The sequence below is a fragment of the Trichomycterus rosablanca genome, chromosome 13, assembly GCF_030014385.1.
Source record: "Trichomycterus rosablanca isolate fTriRos1 chromosome 13, fTriRos1.hap1, whole genome shotgun sequence".
NCBI lineage: Eukaryota > Metazoa > Chordata > Actinopteri > Siluriformes > Trichomycteridae > Trichomycterus > Trichomycterus rosablanca.
Window position 1 is genome coordinate 18,286,792 of NC_086000.1, and position 6,303 is coordinate 18,293,094.

Here is a 6,303-nt window from a genome sequence, read left to right on the forward strand (position 1 = left end):
CCCGAAGCCTCTTCGCCAGGCTCACCGCAGCTGACTCCCGAAGCCTCTTCGCCAGGCTCACCGCAGCTGACTCCCGAAGCCTCTTCGCCAGGCTCACCGCAGCTGACTCCCGAAGCCTCTTCGCCAGGCTCACCGCAGTTGATTCCTGTTCCCGAGTTGGCGCATCCCGATGGCGCTCCTGTTCCCGAGTTGGCGCATCCCGATGGCGCTCCTGTTCCCGAGTTGGCGCATCCCGATGGCGCTCCTGTTCCCGAGTTGGCGCATCTCGGCGACGCTCCTGTTCCCGAGTTGGCGCATCTCGGCGACGCTCCTGTTCCCGAGTTGGTGCCCCCTGATGGCACTCCTGTTCCCGAATGGGCGTCCCTCGGCGACACTCCTGTTCCTGAGTTGGTGTCCTCCGACGGCACTTCTGTTCCTGAGTTGGTGTCCTCCGACGGCACTTCTGTTCCTGAGTTGGTGTCCTCCGACGGCACTTCTGTTCCTGAGTTGGTGTCCTCCGACGGCACTTCTGTTCCTGAGTTGGTGTCCTCCGACGGCACTTCTGTTCCTGAGTTGGTGTCCTCTGACGGCACTTCTGTTCCCGAGTTGGTGTCCTCCGACGGCACTTCTGTTCCTGAGTTGGTGCCCCCTGATGGCGCTCCTGTTCCAGAGTTGGTGTCCTTCGAAGGATCTTCTGTTTCCTCATCGGCACCCACCGACGGCGTTCCTGTTTCCTCGTCGGCACTCCCAGATGGCGCTCCTGTTTCCGAGATGACGCCCCCAGATGGCGCTTCTGTTTCCGTGTTGGCGCCCCCCGATGGTGCTTCTGTTCCCACGTTGGCGCCCCCCGACGGCGCTTTTGAACTCTCGTCGGCGCTCCCCGACAGCGCTTCTGGTCTCCTATCATGCCTACCGCAAGGCATATTAAATGACTTCGAATTTGCCCCTCAAGGTCCAGGACCTCCTTTTGTTTTTGTATTTGGGCACGCCAGGAGTCGTGCCTTCGGGGAGGGGCCTACTGTCACGCTTGGAGCCTCAGTATGATCCTGTGCTCCAGTGTGCCACGCCCTTCTCTCCCCAGTCTCCAGCCAGCCTCCCTCTCCTGATTGGTTAGCTGGGGCTAATTAGCCCCAGCTGCTACTATTTAGGAGAGGCTCAGGGAAAGGCTGGTTGGAGACTATTTCATGGTAACTCTGTTTGCGTCTGGGATCTCGGCTCCTGGTACTCTGTCCGTTCTCGCTCTGTTTGCTCTGTTTGCTCTGTTTGCTCTGTTTGCTCTGTCTGCTCTGTCTGACCTGTTTCGTCGGTTTAGCCTGTCCGTTAGCCTGTTTAGCCCCGTTAGCCTGTTTAGCCTGTCCGTTAACCTGTTTAGTCTGTTTAGCCTGTTTGTTTGCCCCGTTAGCCTGTTTAGCCCCATTAGCCTGTTTAGCCTGTTTGTTTGCCCCGTTAGCCTGTTTAGCCCCGTTAGCCTGTTTAGCCTGTCCGTTAGCCTGTTTAGCCCCGTTAGCCTGTTTAGCCTGTCCGTTAACCTGTTTAGTCTGTTTAGCCTGTTTGTTTGCCCCGTTAGCCTGTTTAGCCCCGTTAGCCTGTTTCGCCTGTTTGTTTGCCCCGTTAGCCTGTTTAGCCCCGTTAGCCTGTTTAGCCTGTCCGTTAGCCTGTTTAGCCCCATTAGCCTGTTTAGCCTGTCCGTTAGCCTGTTTAGTCTGTTTAGCCGGTTTAGTCTTTGTTTCGCCTGTCCGTTAGTCCTGTTCAGTCCTGTTCTGTCAGTTTACCCTGTCTTGTCTTTATTATTATTAAATATAGTTTCTGTCACACATCTCCGCGCTTGTGTCCGCCCCTCCTGTCCGTCTAGCCCACAAACCGTTACAGTCTGCATGAAACATGACTCTTTCTATACATCATATTCACCATATTTAGTGAAAAACTGACACTAGCTGACACCTAGAAAGTTTTTGTGAAAATATGACCCATCACTGCTTGCACAGACTGAGCCTTTGGCGGATCACAACCATCACCCCTGAATGTATTAAACACTGTACCTTCAATATTCTATCAACTTTTCACTCTAATTTTACCTGCCCACCCTGGTCTTTCTTCTAGGTATATTTCAGATCTCTGCAAACCACTGTAGCTTTAAAAAAATTGTACAAATACCCTGTTTATGGTATACCATTTTAATTAGTAGGATTATTTTGAACATATGCCCTTGTTTGGCCTTAAGCACCCAAGTTCTGAGAAATTGCACATAAGAGCGGGAGTGCAGCATCTGCTGGCATGCTGAATAAATATTTTATTCATAACCAGTTTATAAAAATAAAATACAAAACAACTTTTAAATGACAAAAACAACACTGTACAAAGCATTGATATGATACAAATAAAAAAAATCAATGTACAATGTAGTCTCTTCCTGTAATGCTTCCCTTTTTAAGGCTATAATCAATACATTCTGTAACGTCCTAGATTTAAAAATAATAATGTGTGTAACTGGAAACCAAATGTACATTTAGATAAGAATATAAGAAAATGATTTAAAAAAGAACAACCGGCATTCTAAATAATTAAACCCCCTTAATTCTAACCAGGTTCATAGTGAGGAGAGAGAGCAAAAACTGCAATTAAAATGTTTCTTATGTATAATATATGTTAAGAGTATACATAGATTAAGACATAAATAAAAAGTCAAGCATGAAAAACCTTCCAGCAAGATGCACTGTGTACAGACTGCAGAAAAAGAGCAAAAAGCAAGTGCATTTTTTTTTTTATAACACTTCATGTATTTTTACATGGGGCCTCAATCTTACACTTCTTTAATTATTAAATGCAGTGTGTCTAATTAAAATGCATTTTTAAGTTTAATAAATGTAACACATTTTTTAAAATTCTAACTGTATAGTTAAACAATTTACTACATTCTAACCGAAGGAAAATAAGTATTGTATTATATATAATATTATTATGGATTTTTTGGGGGTAAAATCTGCCCTTAGAAGTGAAAAAAACACTGTAATAAATACTTTTGCTGAGGGTTGTGGAAAGTCCAATCCACTGGAAACACTGGTGCAAGGCAGGAATACCCTGAACAGTGCCAATCCATAGCCGGCCAGTCAACTGCAACCCCCCCTCTTCCCTGGCACATATAGCCAATCATATCTAAATTGATGCATGGCCGGCCAATAGCATTGCTGAGATCTGGGGTTTGAATAGACTGCTGCACCACCAAAGTACATTTAAAATATTTTTGTTACTTTTTTTATTTATAAAGTTAAGGAGCCACACTACTGGCACTAGTTCTTTGTGGCCAATAGTCACTCTACTGGCCAAAGTAACTCACACAGTCAAAAAAGTACACAAAATAGTACCTTTTAGTTGGTTCAACCAAGACCAACAATCTTGCTTCTGTTAAAAGATGCACCAAAGTCAATAGAGTGAGTGAGATTGGTAGTACAGTTATGTAGGATGTGTAGTGGAATTTTGGAATTAGTAGAAAATACAACTAAGTTACACAATTAGCATGAATAGATTGGCATGACATTGAGAAGGATCAACAGCAGTTGGCCACACAACTGGATTGTCAGCTGCACTGCTGAGCTCTAGACTTTAAAATTAACTATTAATCAGGAGTCACTTTTAGGTTTTAAAGAATAAATCTTTCACACAAAGTTCTTTAATTGCAATAAAAGAAAGTCTTATTGCTACAGTATACAGTGCCATTTTTTTTTTAAATAATTCTGCAAATAAGGGGGAGACCAACTTGATATTAATGGCATGTTTTTAATGTTTTTAAAATAATATATTTTACAAGAATGTGATGTTTTTGGATGTTATGTTTGGCTGTTTAAATGATTCACCTCATTAAATTCCAGATGTCTGCAGTAATGCAGAATTAATGCAGATTTAGTGCACAAATGTTTTTAAATCACAGCACTTTAGTAAAGATCCTAATGTTTATAATACCCCAGTACTGCACAAAAATATTTACATTGTTATCCAGTCTGCCTGTAACATAGCTAAATGATGTATTTCAGTTCTGTATGAAAGTACGATCTAAAAGTTTCCCTTAAAACATTTTTGTAAGTAAGAGTAAAGACAGTATATGGTCGACCCCAAAGCACTAACTGACCTCTAGTTATTCACACAGAGAATATAAGCAGTAATAAAGAATAATAAGCAAAGAGATTTTAAAAGTGTAACAGATAAAAGACATAAGTGTTAAGTTAGCGATGGAGTTGCTTTTAACCATGCATACATTAAAGTGGCATGTAAACATGGAGCAATACAAGCTTAAACAATAGATACAATGTAGCATGTGACGGCAATGTTAGCAGCAGACTGAACAAACCAAGCATCCTTTTATGTTTCTGTCAACATCATCTGCATTTTGAATGGAATTCCAAACAAAACTGTTAGTAGTATTGTTGGTCATTGGTATTGTTTCGCATTATAATCACATTTTAGTCATATCCATTGCTAACAGGTATATACAGCGAATGTACTGCAGGGTGTCTCTGAGAAAGGCCTTCAACTGCTTGCATTGTAATCGTTTACATCTGTAAGTCGCTTCGGACAAGTGTCCATTAATGCTATAAATGCTATGTAAATATCTCTGTATTACCTGGCCACTAGGGTGCATCATACTAATAGACAAACTATTTATCAAACTTGCAGAATAATTTGCCTGTTTTTTTATTTTGTATAGAGCATCCACTGTCAATGTCAATTTCAGTTCTACTAAAGAAATGTTCATGTGTCTGTACTCTACACAAACTCAGTCATCAGAGGTCATAAAGACTGGCAAGTAATGTTTAGTAAAAAATCAGTGTTAAATAATAGCACTTTTTAATACTGTATAGACCACTGAAGTTGTGCGTCATTCTGTAGTCCTCGTTATGCCCATATTTGGAGACCCGGGTCTAAATCAGATTTCCTGTAGGAAAAATGAATGGGGTTTTCAAAAAATTGTCTCTAATGCATCCATGTTCAGAACCCTATATGTTTTGTCCTATGTACATTTTTCTCTTGTACATCACTGGATACTCTGAATTACGAGGTTTTTAAAGGACCTTTTATACTAATAATGCTACACGAAAGCTAATGCTACTGCGCATTAATTAGACGTCACTGAACTACACCAATCGAATTGACGGAAAGAGCAGCCCGCTTTTGGTGAGTGCAACCAAAGGAGTAACACCCAACCATCCTTGCTTTCTACTTTAATGTAGCTTTTAAAAAAATATATAAACTACAACTTGTGAACATCACTCCACTGTTACACTGGTGAATCGCGCTGCTTTGTGCGGTTATTTAAGAGGCTTATAAAAGAAAAAATAAATAAAAATTTAAGAGGCTTCCAGTCTAGTGACGTCAATTCAGTGCGCAGTAGCATTAGCTTACATGTAGCAATATTCATATTTTGACTCTTTAACGACTTCGTAATTCAGAGGATCCAGTAATAATAGACAGAAGAATCTCCATAAAACAAAACGTAACAGCTCTGGAACACTTTTTATGGCTACAGGATGCGAGAGAGGCAATTTGCGAAATCTCCATTCATTTTTCCCATTCAAAATTTCTCTTAGACCCGGGGTTACCAAATATGGGCATAACAACATGGCGTGGACTACAATATGACGACACGACTTCAGTTGTCTATTCAGAAAGAACGTTATCTTCCTTAGAAATGCAATCCTATTTTAAAAGTCCTACTGGACATTTATTTTACTATATATTTTTCCTACTCTCCAAACAGCAATAAAACCACAACAGGATAGTGTTGTGGAGTGTTTAAAAGAAGAACTGCTCTAAAAAATAAGTGAAGATGCAGTTTGTTCAAATAAAATGTGTTTCAAAGTGTCAGTGATGACTAGTTTGGGTTAAATATCATAATATACTGCATTACTAAATATTACCATGTCTACTTATGAACAGCAGCATTTTTTTTTTTTTTTTAATCCAAAGGATTTTGTATATTTCGGTTCCTCGTGTCTAAAGTATAAAGTCTAAATGTTTTTACTCTGGTTAACTAAAGATGATAACTGATTTGATGATTGTACAATTTTTGCAAATGAGGTACCCTCAGTGACATGGATGTATACCGCTTGCCTCCAATACAAGACACCATGAAATAAAAAAAAAGCTAGAAAGGCTTTTTTTAAAGAAATACTTTTACTTGAAGTACACTAAATAGCATGTACTTTTACGCTTCTACTTGAGTAAATATAGAAGCTATACTCCAACTTGAGTATTTTTTTATCGGATTAGTACTTTTACCTAAATAAAGAACTTTTGCGCTTCTGCCTCCTCTGGCCTTTTTGAACAGTAATT